Source organism: Ailuropoda melanoleuca, chromosome 3 (genome assembly GCF_002007445.2).
Source record: "Ailuropoda melanoleuca isolate Jingjing chromosome 3, ASM200744v2, whole genome shotgun sequence".
In the NCBI taxonomy this organism is placed as follows: Eukaryota; Metazoa; Chordata; class Mammalia; order Carnivora; family Ursidae; genus Ailuropoda; species Ailuropoda melanoleuca.
Window position 1 is genome coordinate 61,669,927 of NC_048220.1, and position 14,056 is coordinate 61,683,982.

General features: G+C 37.2%; 1 long non-coding RNA gene across 1 annotated transcript; it reads right to left on the reverse strand.

Annotated features, from left to right (window-relative positions):
• Window positions 1–5,405: 5,405 nt before the first annotated feature.
• On the reverse strand, window positions 5,406–14,056 carry LOC109490657. The gene is made up of 3 exons (XR_002144016.2): window positions 13,919–14,056; window positions 9,646–9,793; window positions 5,406–5,521 (listed from the first exon to the last, which is right to left on the reverse strand). It is a non-coding gene; the product is annotated as an uncharacterized LOC109490657 (long non-coding RNA).

The following is a 14,056-nucleotide window of genomic DNA, read 5'->3' on the forward strand; positions in this document are numbered from 1 at the left end:
TATCACACAAGTCCCTAAACGTGGCAGTAGAGAAAGGTGACATGGGAAGCACTCGGTGTGCTGCTGCTGGCTTTGAAGATGGAGAAAGGGGACCACAGCCAAGGGCTGTGGTGGTCTGTGGAAGTTGAAAACAGCCCTTGAGTCAACAGCCAAAAGAAAATGAAGGCTAAACAAGGGAAGAGAAAGTACATTCTAGTGTCTCAGTTCAGCGCTCTTACTGGGCAACTTGAAACTGCCAGAAAGAATTTTCACTAGTAGGGGAAGAAATGAATTAGGGGAGAGGGGCTAGAAGAACAAATGGGAAGAGAAGAAAAGAAGGAACTGTGGTGGAATGCAGGTTGTAGCTTTTATTGCCAATAAAACCTAGCTGTTTATTCTGTTAAGTCTTATGTTTGGAGCACTCCACATAGTTTTCAAAGTTGTTTCACATTGCATTTGATTCTTAAAACACCTTGGGAGATAGGTAATGCGGTATTTCTTTTCATCTCCCACACATGAGGAAACTAATATGCAAAAAAAGTTCAATTTCAAGGGTTAGAGCCAGAGAATGAGTGGTGTAATGGACCAAGGATGGATCTTGCCTGTAAATTCACTTTCCCATCCTAGCAATGTCATTAGGAATGAGTTGCATGGGGCACCTGGGTGGCGCAGTTGTTAAGCGCCTGACTTCGGCTCAGGGCATGATCCTGGCGTTCTGGGATCGAGCCCCACATCCAGCGTTCTGGGATCGAGCCCCACATCAGGCTCTTCTGCTGGGAGCCTGCTTCTTCCTCTCCCACTCCCCCTGCTTGTGTTCCCTCTCTTGCTGGCTGTCTCGCTCTGTCAAATATATACATAAAATCTTTAAAAAAAAAAAAAAGGAATGAGTTGCATGAAACCACTGAGCTTCTGTCTTCACAACTGTCAAATGGAACACATGATATCTGCCCTACAGAGACATGAGGATGAACAGACATGAGATATACAAACACCTAGGATACAGCAGAGCATAGATAGCCAACATCCATGAACTCCCTTTACTCTCTTCTCCACCTAGAACTCATATTCAGGTTATCAGACTCCATGTTGATAGTTAAAAACCACATGACTGCTATGGTCATTTACACATTTATTCATTTTCAAATCTATGTACTCTAAGTTACTTTGTAGAAATTAAGTTCTTTACTTTTTTTCATACAAAAATCCCTCTAATTACATCATTATAGTTTTGGAATACTTGTTAAAAATTACCAATATTACTTCCTACAGATGTACTAAGAGGGCTAGGCTAGTAGTTTCATAATTTTCAGGGAACAGAGAAAAAAGAATGCATTACTTTTGTGTTAAACAACAGTACTATCAAGGTATAAGAATTGTTTCAGATTTTATAGCTAATATTTTACTGTGCATCACATGCAACTCTTTTCATCTCCCACACACTTACGTGATTAGAGCATATAGATTGGGAACAGGCTGGGGAAAAAATTACCACGCGTATAATCAAAGAAATTATTACAATTTAAAAATTTTTGCAAAATCAATGAGTTTAATAACTTTATCTTAATGTATATATGTTTATATATGTATATATATGCTGATCTGGTGTTTTAGTGTCTTAAACAGTGGTTGTTTATGGAGATGTATTCTGGTAGCAAAGAATATAGAATTTTTAAGTTGATGCCAGCACTGTATCTCCATATTGAGAGCAAATGCAACAGGAATATTTCTTCATATTTTTAGTATTGCAGTGTTGCTCACATCATTATCCACTGGTCATGTTAATCTCAAAATGCACAATGTATTTGTAGGATCTGTATAATGTGCACAAAGTGTTCAAAGATGTGACAATGTATAGATTTGTCTGGGTATTTATTATCAGATTATCATAATGCGCATCTGCTTTAAATAATCTGATCTGAAAACAATATGTACCTTTTTACAATATTGTATGACACAGTGTGCTGGATGTGGCTATAGAGAATTCTCTCAGCATGTCTGGGTCTATGTAAAAACACACTTGCAGCTATCCAACAGGACAAAAAAAAAGAAAATTTGTAAACAGCTGGTTTATATAGATTTTTCAAAAGGCTTACGTCCTGATCCATAATATGTGTGGAATTTGTATTAGGTTTGGGGAAGGAAAATGGAAGTTACTACAGCTGTGAGTCAAGAAATTAATTCCAGGGAAAAGAAATAATATGTCCTTTCTTAAAAGATAGCAACAAAATGTGTTCTTGGTATGGATGTGTTTCTTGATTTTGTGTTATTGGCTATGAAATATACCTGCCCGGAAGAGCAATAGCATCTAATATGAAATTATTAACCTATTTCATAACTCTAATATGGGAACATCCCCACTCATAATGTTTAGTTTATAAACTGACCTCAGTGGAACTCATCAAGGTAGTAAAGAAAGGTTTGACAGATTTGCAGAATTCTTTGTGTGTGTGTGTGTGTGTGTGTGTGTGTGTGTGTGTTTAGTTCATATAGTTTAATGTCCATGAAAATTGGATAGTAAAGTGAGAAGCCTTGCATTTTAGGAGATGAGAAATGCTCAGGACATAGTTTTACATAAAATAAACTCATTAGAAAGAATCTTGTTTGTTAACAAATTCAGTTATTCCATGGTTAAAGTCAGTTCACCAGTGTCACTATATCTCAGAAAATGTATTTACTTGGGTTTTATCCTTATTCCTTAAATACACATTCAAATGCAGCCCTACCACATCACTATGTTAAGCCATCGTTTACAGGTGTTGTAGGTGAGGAGTCTCTATTCCTTTTCCTGGTCAAAATTTCCCAAAGGCTTCATTTTTTAAAAAAAATGCAATATCACGTTTAAAAATATATGGTTTGATACAAGAATTGCCTTCAAGATATGGTTCCTGTTAGTTCCTTTTGTTATTAGGAGATCATATAGATTTATAACTTTTGCCAATTTAACTTTACTTCAAAGCCCAACCACAGTGTTTCTGTATTTAATAGACTGCTAATGAAGATTCTGTACAAACTTCACAGCTATCCCTGACAAAAACCTTTGCAAAAATGTGCTGATTTTTCTAATATTATGGTTATATGGTATAAACACAACTCAGAGTCTAAAAAAAATATATATATATACCTTTTAGTAAACCAGACCAAATTTAATGATTAATTGAATATTATATCAAGCTATGCTAAACTGTCAAAAGATACTTTTCATAACTTCTATGACCCTTTATTCCAATGACTGTTTTTATTCATAAAAATAGGATAGATGATACTTCCTTATTCTTCCTTTACATGGCATCCCTATTTGAAAAAAGTTAGAATACCAAAGAATAAAAATTAATGTGCTAATATTATCAATAATAGCAAAAAATAAAAGTCTAGATCTCTAATTTTTGGAGACTGGTTAACTAAGGTATAGTATATTCATATAACGGAATAGCATGCAGCTATTTAAGGGATGGTGTCAAAGAATACAGAAATGAGAAATTGGCTATAACATAATTGATAAGAAAAGTAAAAACCGAATATATGGCATAACTTAATGGTCATGATATACCCAGATCTTAACAGGGATTATATCTGGGTAGTCAGATTGGTGATGATTTTCATTTTTAAAATTTTCATTTTTCCTTTGTGCCTTTCTGCATTTTTTTAAGTTATCACATTGGCTATTTCTTATGTTTGAAATTAAAAGAAAGTTCTGAAGATATTCTCGTTAAAGAGAATAAAAATATAAAATGAGTGTAGAGGCCATAGCCAGTCTGCTTTGCTGACAAGCATGATGATGCATTCAAGCTCATCTGTCCTCTTCTGCCACCAGGCCCCTTTGGTGAGAAGTAAGAGCAAAGAAGACTGCTTAGGAGCCCATATCTAAAACATTCCCAGGTTTGATTAGTGGAAGAAGTTATCTGATTCTCGTTATTTATTTTTTCCCCAAATGTTGGGCTTAAATATCTCCTTTTACTATTAAACATATTCTGAGCATAACTGCTTTGTGACTATCAGGTGTATAATAGCACTTTTACAGAACATACATAAAAATCTCTCTTTTCATTTTAAAGCCATGCTTTGTAAAGTATTTTGCAAAGGCAAAAAGCATTTTTAACTTATTTTTGCAAACTAAGAGGAAAGATCAGTTCTGTTAACCTTTATCTTTACTCGATATTAAATCATCTGGCACATTTGTCATTTCCCTCGTGTTTGGCATTTTCTGCACGTTGCTAATGCTGATACTATCTGGTCATCTGCCAAAGAGAAATCAGGTGTCAACAGTCACTTCTGTATTCCAGAATTCCTAAAAGAAATAAAGACCTACACTTTCGGTTAAAAAAATATGAAAAAGTGACAAATTCTTACAGCACATTTTAAACATATTTAATTTAAGGACGCTGAACTTACAGTACAATTTTGTTAGGGATACAAGTTCTCCATAGTTATGTTGGCCAAAGAATAAAGATAGGCCTGGAATTGAAGCCTACTCCCTTCAAATATTAGGATTTTTATTAAATTATTGTAAGTAGAACACTAGGAAAAATGACCAACTTCTTGCTTTCTTTCCTAACAAGTGCGGAGACCATGAAAAGGTAATAATAATAATAAAGATAATCATCTGATAGAGAAATAATCTATTTAAATTGTTCTAACTAAATTGGTCTGAGTTACCCAATGACGGTGATGGCAATGTACTCTTCTTAGGAGGCTATTACCCTAGGAGTCAAGAGCCACGCCAGTTCCACCTGAAACTAATAGTGTGACCTTGAACGAAACCAACATCCTCTCTGGGTTAAAGTTCCTTAGTCATGCTTTACACAATAATTTTGATCACATGTTTGAGTACATGTTTAATAGCAAAACTGAGTATTTCCGCCTATAATGATAAAGGAATTGACTAGATAATCTGTCAGGTGCATTCTAGCATGAAATCCATTTGATTTTATATATGTGTGTATGTGTTATATAGGTAACATTTGTAAATTTTAAAACATAAAAGTTACGCTAGAAATGGGAGCTTACATATCGAACTGCCCTACTTTTCTATTTGCAGCCAATTACCACCCCCAATCTAATGTTTCACTGTATATAAATTCATTTATTCTTTCATTCATTTCAACTATGTGATGATATAGCTATAAAATCAATGTTTGGTTATTTTGAATAACCCAAAATAGCAAATAATTTAAAAATCACTTCCACTTGACTTTGGAATCTATTACATGCATTGTTTTTCCAGAAAATTTACCTCATAATTATGTTGTGTGATAGCGAAATGAGTTTCTATTCCAAATTCACACATTAAATTCTGACTGCTGGGTGATGAGGAGAAGCATCCCAGGGTTAACACCTGCCATGTTGCCATGGATAATTAGGATTGCTTGAGTGTGTCTTTAACTCTAAATTATGAGTCCAGGTCACCATCTACTGTTTTATATCTTTTTGGACCTTGTCAGGATCTCACCTTTTCTTTTGCAAATTTATACATTTTGTGTATTGCTTTTGGAGACTTTGTTTCCCATACTCCCCGACTGTTCTCTTTCTTGCTTCTTTAAGTTACCTATCAAAATAAAAAGTGAGAGATCCTTTAAAAAAGAAAATTCTTCCTAATGCTTGCTATATTTATAAGATATTACTGTACAAGTTAATTCTTAAGCTTACCCCTAAACCTTTACTGTGATCTCAATTCAATTCAGGTCAACCAAGGTAAAGAGTCTCTTCAGGGCTGCTCTTCTCACTTGAATTTCCACTTCAAGGTATCCTTCACTACCCGAACTTTGAACAGCTCTCACTCCATTCACTCTATATATTTGCTCCCTTGTCAGCCTCTCTTAACCCATCTCCAGGTTTGCTTTAAGAGTTTATCTCAACCTACAACCTCAAAAAATTTGATTTTATGTATTATGATTCTTCAGGGATCTAGTTCCCAGAGCTAGTACAATGTATTTTGACCACTGAAATACTATCATCTGGATTATTAGGCCCTTTGCAGTTGATACATTAATAATCACTGCACAAAAGCTCAGCCTGCTGTTCTATTAATAGTGTTATTGATTGCTAACTTCTGGGGCTTCGTTCATTCATTCATTCATTCAACAAATATGAACAAGCGTTAACTATGGACCAAAACTGTTGCAGCTGCTACGGATTCTGTGGTTGAGGATATTTTTTACTTTGGAGAGTTGAACAATAAACTAAAAAAGAAATGATCAGATTGTGATGAGCTATGAAAAAACCCAATAGGGTAATAGACAGTTTTCTGGTTAAGATTTAGATCACATGGTCACGGAAGACATGTGAGGAGGGCACATTGGAGTCGACCTCTGAATGAGCACCCTCTCAAAAGAAAAAAAACCCAAACAAATGTGAAGATCTGGAACACTAGATTCAACTGCTCTAAGGAGGTGTGAGCTTGCTGTGTTCACAGGCAGGCCCTCTTGTGGGGACATCATGAGAGAGCAAAGCAGAATGAACCGAGGTTGGGGAGGTGGGCAAGATCCAAGTCACATAGTGCTTTGCAGACTGTGGAAGGAGGCAGCAGTGGGAAGCCATGAGAGGATTTAATTTAGTGAATGTACACTCCAATTTAGATTTCCAAAAGATTATTTACTGAGTATAGACTATAAAGAAGCAAATATGGAAGGAGGGAGATCAATTGTAGGAGGTCTTTGTCTCCTGAAGAGATGATGGTGGTCTGGACGAAGTTGGTAGCTGTGGAAGGTGCTGATGAGAGGACCTATTCAGAATAGGTTTTGAAGCAATTCTGAAGAACTGACTGCACGTAAAGGAATAATGAAGTGAGGGGTGATTGCTAGGTTTATTCCCTGGGTTGCTGGGTGGAGGGTAGTGGTACATTTTGCTAAGAGAGATGGCTATGGGAAAGGAAATTGTTGGAAGAGGCAGGAATCAAGCACCAAGTTTTGGACATGCCAGGTTTGAGATGCCTATTAACTTCTAGTGGAGATATCAAGCAGGCAGCTGGTCTTTTGAGTCTAGAGGTCAGGTGAGGTCAGGTCTAGATATATAAATATGGAAAGATAAATGAGATCAAATAAAACCATACAGTCAAATCTTCAGTTTTTAAAATTGCACTCAATATGATCTCATTTTCTCTTTTTTCGGGGTGGGGAGGATTGGGAAGGGAGTCTAATCATTTTTCTCTAAAAGTAAAAGTATATGCAGAAAGCCATTCCCTTGAGGTAGCTCTTTTCCAAGCACATTTATTTTAAGGATGGAAAATTCATCACAGCAGCTTCATTCTGATGTGCTTAGATGATCAGGAGAAAAAGAACTTCTCCTCACTCTCAGATTCTGACTTAAGAATCTCTGTGGGAAAAGCTGTACACATGGTAGCTGCAAATATTATTGACATCACAGTATATCATCCAAGAACAAGGGTCAGAAATTCCACAAGCAAACTTATTCTTGTAAGATTTCCTGGCAGATGTTATAGATAGAAAAGTTCATCCAGGGGCGCCCTGGTGGCACAGCGTCTGGCTTGAGCGTCTGCCTTCGGCTCAGGGCGTGATCCTGGCATTATGGGATCAAGTCCCACATCAGGCTCCTCCGCTATGAGCCTGCTTCTTCCTCTCCCACTCCACCTGCTTGTGTTCCCTCTCTCGCTGGCTGTCTCTATCTCTGTCGAATAAATAAATAAAAAATCTTAAAAAAAAAAAAAAGAAAAAAGTTCACCCAGGATTCCAATAAGAAGATAAATATTTGCATGGTTTTCTATTAAAAAATACATTTTATATCTTTAAATTGCTTTTTTAGAGGAGTGGTATCAGGACATGGCACCCAATAGATGTATGGTGACATAATCAATAAGGAATAACCACTGTCATTCCTTGACACTTTTAGTAAAGTCTCTTAAATATTGCAGGGATATATAACTTGGTATCCTACAAAGTCATGCTAAAGACTATCATCCCACATTTTTTAATTCCATGAGAATTTTGGGATGCGTTTTATCCAAATTTTGTTTTAATGTTACACATCAAATGAAATACATCTTGCCATATTAAAAATTTTTAGAAAGTGCAAATGAGGTTTCATTCTTCCACATATCATTGTTAATTATATCAGAATCACTATGAAAAGTCTCATTGCCCCTTTCATTATGTCTGAAGACTGAGTTAGACAAATAAATGTCCAATTCAATGAATTTACCCAATGGCATATATGTGTGTTATTTTTTGTCAAATTATGTGTTGTTTTAGCATAGTAGTAAGTCCTTCCTGAGAGGGTCCACTGTGATCCCCAAGGAGGTAGGAAGCAATGAAAAGTGTAACCACTGCAACCAAAGAAAACTATCCTTGTTCTCTCTCCCAGCCATATGCTTTCCATGCTCCTTATATTATAAAAGTGTCAAATAGCAAACTTTGAAGTTGTGGAGTCTTCTGTCAGTAGAACTGATTCTACCAATTCGCTGCACTCTCCTTTCTTCTAATGCATAGAATATTAATTTGCATCAGGCTCCTTTTTAGCCTAAAAAAATTCTAATGCTTCAGCAATCTCACTCATCAATGTTTCAAATTCTGGAAAAAGCATTCTTGTTATTACTTGACATATGTGCAACATTTAATGTCTGTTATTTAACTGCTGTTTATTTGCTCTTTGCATTTCAAATGAATTGTGACATTTTCTTTTCCATTGTCTTATTAATAATATTCCAAATGCATTGTGGGGAAAATAGTCATCTCTATAAGACAACAGAAAAATTCCAATTCTTGTTGTATAAATGGAAATTCAAAATGAGACTAACAGATATATTTGGGTAGATAATAAAAAATCATTCATTCAGTCAATGCATTTATTAAGTCCTAATTATTTGCTAGTGATTGGGGATATAAAGATGAATATGATACAGTCCCTGCTCCCAAGAGGCTTACAACAGAGTAGAGGGACGTGGACATATAAAAGAGTAAGCACACCAAAGTATTTCATGAACTATAATGGTAATATGTGTGGGGAGAGAGGAAAGACTTTTCAATTCTGCCACAATAGGATTCATAGGAAAAGCATCTTCTTAAAGCTTTGTGTTATCAAGGAAAACAAACCACATTTTCAGCATAGTCCTCATCCTTTTATTGAATCGTTCTATTTTTTAAAAAGCTATCTCTAACAATGTTTTGCCTTTATGATGCCAAAGCAATCCTTTGAAAAATAAAACTTTAAACGACGAAGTCTTTGGTTTATCAGGATGATCTCCTCAAACCATCTAGTCAGTAATTATAATAACTAGTTTCAGAATGACTTAGATAGTCTAGACTCTTGCCAGGAAATTGCAAACTCTCTGAAGTTACAAGGTTTCCTGCCATTGTCCAGCCAGATGATTCCCTCAATAGAACTGAATTCAGTTCGACTGTCATCTGAGTGCTAACTTGTAGTTATGAAAATACATTATCTGTAAGTTTATGTTTCAGGACCCATTGTAAATTCTGCTCCTTTGGGTTTCTATGTAGGCTTAAGGACAAGGTTTTGCTTGCAGATCATTTACCCCTTGACACGAAGATTTCTACTCCCACCAGTTCATTATAAATCGCTCTTGATAAGGTACCTTGAAGGTACCCTTTCCACCCTCCTTTTATTTGAACTTTTTGCACTATTTGACATCATTTGCAGCACCCATATTCTTGAAACACTGTCACCCCTTGACTTACAGGATTCTAGCTTTTCTCTCACCTATTTGGCCACTCCTTCAAAATATCCTTTGAAGACTATTTCTTCAAAATGTGTGTTTCAGTGTTTGATCCCAGGTCCTCTTCACAACTGTTTTGGATTGCTTGTTACTGATGCCTTTATGAATGTGAAAAAAAGCTATGCACTCACTCTATAGAAGAAGGAGCATAGAAACACACAAAAACATTTAGTGCATTATTAAAACAGGTTCACAAGATAGACATCCTCCCGCTTCACACAATTTAATAATATGACCTCCATTTAACATCAATATGCCACTTCCCAAATTTATATTTCTAGCTATGTTTAACCTGTATGCCAGACTCATGTATCCATGTCCACTGTCCACTGACTCCTCTTACGTGTCCCTCTGACACCTGAAACCCAACATGTCCAAAATGTAACTTATTATCTTCCTTCCCTAAACCCATGCTTCCTCTGTTTTGCATCTTAGGACATGACATCACAATCATGGCCAGAGACTTTTCCTTTCAGTCTCTGCCTTCCCCCCGCCCCCGGCCCAGCCCGCACATTCATCACAAGAACTTATGAGTTCTAGCTTCAAAATGTTTCTTCAGTATTGCCGTATCTCCACAACCAAACGTAGACCAACCTCACCCAGGCCCACTTATTTCTCTCACTTGCTCTACCGCAACCACCTACGAACTGGTTCTTCTACAACCAGCTTTTTCTACAATGTGTTCTCTGTGCCCGTGCAAATGCAAATGCAAATGGGATCATGTCACTTCCTTTATCCTTCTATTCATAATTAGGCCTATTATCAAGTCCGGTTTAAGGTTAGAATAGAGTTGATACAAAGAAAGTTTAACTGGCTCTCTGTAATCCCCAAATCATTCACTCAAAGGACATGGAGCTAACGTCTTCGGATCTTATCCCAATTTCCTTCTCATATGATAGGGGTGTATTAACACCTGTCTTTCCCAGGATTTTATGAAAAAATGAGGCAGTAACAATTCTAACGACTTCCATTTGCATAGTGCTTCACAATTTGCAAGATGCCTTCATATGTTTTGTTGCAATAAATGTGAGAGTACTTTGAAACACTGAAACTATAAGATAAATAGAACACTTTTTTATTTTCCACGTATTTCATATATGAAAGTCACTCAGAATCAAGGTGATAGGACAGGAGAGGAAACTACATTTCTGCAGCTTGACCCTCAGAGTAAGCTCTTCCCAGCTGTCAGCAGACTGCCCTGTGCGTAGTTGGAGGTCTTCCCAGAGAGCTACAGCCCCTCCCATCCATAGATGGGCTGGGTAATTTTAGCGTCTAGACTGCCCACACTGGCCCTTGAAAAGTCACATTTAGTAGAATCTTTAAAAAGCATCCTCTTTGTTCAGAAACTATTCCATCTGGAATATGATCTCTCTGTGACTTCGCACTACTTGTGGCAGTAATTTTATCTTTTAGTAGAAAGCCTGCAATAATATTATGTCCTTGGAGGAAAGTAGGAAGGGAAAAAAATTCCACATCACAGCAAGTGACTCAAAAAAAAATACAAAAAATTAATATAACAAATCCTTTAGAAAAGGCATAGAAATGTATATATAAAACTGCTCTTTTCCTTTCTTTTTTTCTAAAGGTTTTACTTGTCTTTTATGGGAGATTTTGAAAAGACTGAGGGAAAAGTCTTTCAGCTTCTCTGTAAGCTACTTCAAGCTGGCTGTTTAGAGAAGACAGACTTTGTAATGGGAAAATATGGGTCTGGGGTAGTTTAATCCTCCCCTTCCTCCACAAAGTGTGACCACAGCTTCCTAGTTGATCTGAAAGCCTGGGCAGAGGAAAAAGCAATGGCTCAGGAAGCCATGAAAAGTTCTTGAGGGCAATTTGTACCCACGTCTGTGAAAAGAGATTCATGTCACCACCAAGAAAGACTGACAGGGCCTTTGCACTGGAAACAGAAGTGCTGCGAGTAGACTCACTGAGGGTTGTAATGCAGTGAGTCCAGGCTCCACTGACATCCACAAAACTGTCCTGGTATGTAGACAGAGGTACAACCACTTCCATGACGCTAATATTGGCAGTTCCAGGGTCATCAAGGGGGTAAGTAGAAGGTCTTTTCGACTCTGGACTCACAGTCACAAAGATGTCAAATTTAGACTTTTGACATTATTTCCAAATGAGGTCACACATGCAGCTGCAAAGCCATACTGACAGGATTGAAAGAGGTTCATTGTGTCCTTTTAAACTTATGCATTGCCACTGGGACATCATTGTTGACAGCCCAAATCAAAGTCCCTGCATTTTCCACCTGACTTACTGTGGGAGCCACTAAAATGGTCTCCCTGCTTCCACTGGCACCCCTACCACTAATTCTCCAAAAAGCAGCCAGAGTGGGGTTTTTTTATGCAAATACCATAATAACCCTGATTGCAATCTTCCAATGCCTTCCCATCAAACCTAGAATAAATCCTAAGTCCTTAGTACAGCCAGTACAACCTTATGTGATGTGCACTTCAGCTGCCCCCCCCCACTTCATTTTAATCGACTTTACTGCACTCCAAGCAGACTGACCCCCTTGCTATTGCTGACACACGACAGCATGTCCCCCACCTCAGGGTCTTTGCACATGCTGATCCCTTGCTTGGAAAACTCTTTCCCCAGATATTTTATTGTTTCTTCCTTTCATTTATATCTTTCTTCAAAAGTAATTTCTTCAGAAAGATGTTCTTTGGACAACCTATTTAAAAGAATACCTCTGTCACTCTCTATCCTTTCAGGATGCCTTAATTTTCTTAGACACACACACACACACATTTATTTTGCTTATTTGCTTTTTTTCTTCAAAGAATATAAGCCCCATGAAGGCTGTTAACCTTGAAAACAAAATTGCCAGTTATTTTGCCAGCAAAGATGGGTTTATTCAAAAATAGCAGAGAAATGCAATTCAGGACAAGCAAACTACAGCAAAACCACAGGAAAGTCCAAAGAGAATACTCTTTTATAGGGGAAAGGAGAAGTTAGGAAAGGCTGTTATAAGCAAAAAGTCTATTGGAGTGAACTGGGAGTTCTAACAATAGTGGCTTCTCATTGGCTGAGCTGTAACTGTCTTTCATTGGCTGGGTTGTTACCAGGGGAGGCAGAAATCTTCTTTCCTCCTACTGGGATAGTAAAGTAGTATCCACAGGCAAGGTCCCCTCTCTTCCTGTTGGGTCTGCAATTGTTGAAGCATGGAAGGGCATGAGAAACCCCCTGCCTGCCTCCTGACTCCATTCTAAGTGAGGTTTCCTTTTATTAATTTTCACATAACCCCCTTTGGATCATGATCTTTCTTTGAAAGCATCACTAATCAACAGCCAGTTTCTTTATTTTAGTGGTTTGTCCCTCAGTAATAAGGAGGACCTTTGGTAGTTATCATGTCCTACATCAGAAAGAGAGTGCATAGCAGTTGGAAACCAATGAAGGCCACGTTTGAGTAACAAGGAAGGTCAGGAGGGAGAAATTTTCACATACTCCAACCTAAAGTCTGTATCTTCCAAGATCTTAAGCGTTGGAGATCATCTCAAAGCACTGAGCCAGCATTACTTTACTGGGTACATCTTTTTTTTTTTTTAAACCTCGACAGTCAACAAAATACAAAACTTAAAATAATTATACAAAACAGAAGGAACATAACAATTCCAAGTTGTATCATGGTTCTAAATCAGGGCTCTAGGGATGAAACTAGACAACTGAAATATTTATTGGCAATTACTCCAACTTAGGGGAGAAAGGTTCTCCCTATAAAGGCAAACTCAGAGTCATGTATGTCTCCTGAAGTATCCACTTAAAGCAACAATGAAAGCAGACTAGTGAATGTTGCCAAAAGGTCCCTTAGAGAATTAACTGAGTTCTTTTGGGAAGATACAGTTTAGATATAAAGATGAAGCAATATCTGATGAACTTTCTGCAGAACAGCAAAACCTCAAGATGTTTTAAAACAGTATTATCTCAAAGAACTGTTTGGAACCAAATATGTTATTGATCATACATATAGCCTATAAGGTTGCAAATTCAGAGACCATGAATGTGGAGAAGAATCCAAAGTCAGTTAATAGTTCAGATGAAAAAAGACTTTTGTGAATTCTCTACCTTCTAAACCTTCAGAAAAAGCAAGTGAAAATTACTTTGTCCCAAGATCATAATAAGGCTGTTTCTGAAAGGCCATAATCAAAAGAAGGGGTCTCCCCTTTTCACAAGAGCCTGGGAAATGCAGACAAAGACATGGTTTTTCCACGGAAAAAAGAAACAACAGTGAAAAAAAGATATACAGACCTGGTCTGAACATCTTAGGAAAGCCATCTCATCACATGTCATCTGCTTCAATTCCAGGAAATCTTTACTTTCAGGTCACCAAATGGCATGAAGGTCCAATCAGCGCTTGGTACTTTCTTTAGATGCCTCAAGTGAATC